Source organism: Tupaia chinensis, unplaced genomic scaffold, assembly GCF_000334495.1.
Source record: "Tupaia chinensis unplaced genomic scaffold, TupChi_1.0 Scaffold000465_1, whole genome shotgun sequence".
NCBI lineage: Eukaryota > Metazoa > Chordata > Mammalia > Scandentia > Tupaiidae > Tupaia > Tupaia belangeri.
In genome coordinates, this window is record NW_006159974.1 from 55964 (window position 1) to 57769 (window position 1806).

Sequence of the window (1806 nt, forward strand, 5' to 3'; positions counted from 1 at the left end):
AAAAAAGTTGCAGGGAGAAAAAAAAACGGTAAAACTGTTTGTATCATTTTGTAAAAAAAAAAAAAAAAAAGAAAGAGGGTCTTTAGATTGTACCAATGGAAGAGTTTTAGAGAATCCAAGAACTCACTAACACTCACAGAATGTATTACATTTCTGATATTCAACATTTTTATGGAAATAGGGTACTAAACTTTCTGAAATTTCTCAAAAGTTTCTGAGAATCAAAGATTAAAATGCTCTGTTTAGTACAAAAAAAAAAGAAAAAAAGAAAAGGAAGAAGTCTGCCTTCTTTTTTTTGGAGAGGTTTTCACTATAGGGCACGTGCGCTCACCAGACAGACAGACAGAGACATAGAGACAGAAAGCAAGAAATCACCCCTCAGGGGGGATGGTCACGCCACAATCCCTTCTCCTCCATTCTCCTCTCGGGATCTTGGGCACACACGCACACGCACCCGGCGTGAGTTTTAAGCCACCGGGTCCAGGATGTGAACCGCGATCGACTATGTGGGAGTCCAGCAACATAGCCATTACGCTAACTGCTGATTCCCTTGAAGTCTGCCTTCTTGAGTTACCACAGTGGGCAACTAGGGCTCAAGCACACCAGAGACCACTGTACATGAACTGCAGGGTGCCTGCACCTGAGGCAAGGCAGCTGGGCTTCGTCCTCCAACCCCCCAAACTGGACAGGTGTGCCTGCCTCTCACCTGGTTCTCACTCATTCCTTGACTCATTCAACAAGTACTTTTGAGCCTTCCACACTATGCTGGATGTGAGGTCCAGGAGGTAACCAGACTGTCAGTGAGTGTGAATTCTTTTCCATTGTTTTGTCAATGGCATTTTTTACTCTGCTGTCATACACCGTTCCATATCCCACCCCACTTGTTTACATGCATTCTTGTGTCTATTCATCATTTGCAGGGAGCGTATATTCTAGCAGGAGACACAATCATCAAACAGAAAGCAGTCTCTGGATAAATGATTAATTATGCCTGGGGCGTGTGCTTTGATGGAGTTGCAGAAGGGGCCTTGAGAGTACACACTGGTGGAATCAGAACCAAGCCAGGGGTCAAAAAAGTCTTCCTTTATAGAAAGTGACCTCTGAGCTTAGCCTTGAAGGACAATGGGCTGATTGTTTTCCGCTTGGCACCTCCTCCCAAATCATCACTCTCTCCCTTTCTCTGCTGCCCGCAGTGCCTGGGTGATGACCTCCAGAGACTGCATTGCAGGCTTTCTGGCCCTCTGGCTGCCCTCTGCATTGGGCTCTTCCTGTTCCCTCTCTGCTTGGCCGCAGCTCTGGCGGTGGCTGCCCATGGACTCAGTGCCTGTGCCACAACTATGACCCTCTCTGTGAATAAAGAGCCCACTGTTAATGGTGCTCTCTGGCTCCTTGCCCATGCCCTGCATTCCTGAAGGGATAATGGCTTCCCGCTGTTGCCGGTCTTGGGGTGCATCCTTTGCTTGCTCCTGAACCTGACCCACACATCTGTGCACACGCCTTTCATCAGCGTCTCTTTCTCTAGACCTTGCACATGCCATCTGTTTCCCATTTGGACTCTGACTGGAAAAAAGACAACCAGACCAGTAGATAGAAAGAACATTCCAGGAAGTGTGAGTGGCACGTGCAAAAGCCCTGTGGCAGCAGGCAGCAAGGCATATTCAAGGAACTGAAAGGCTGGCATGGCTGGATGGGAAGAGAAGAATGATGGAGACGATGGGGCAGGCAGGGACCGGACCATGCAACAGCTAACGCTTGGGCTGGTTGGGTGCCAAACCTTGTTCTAAGTGCTCCAGCCATTACCCCATT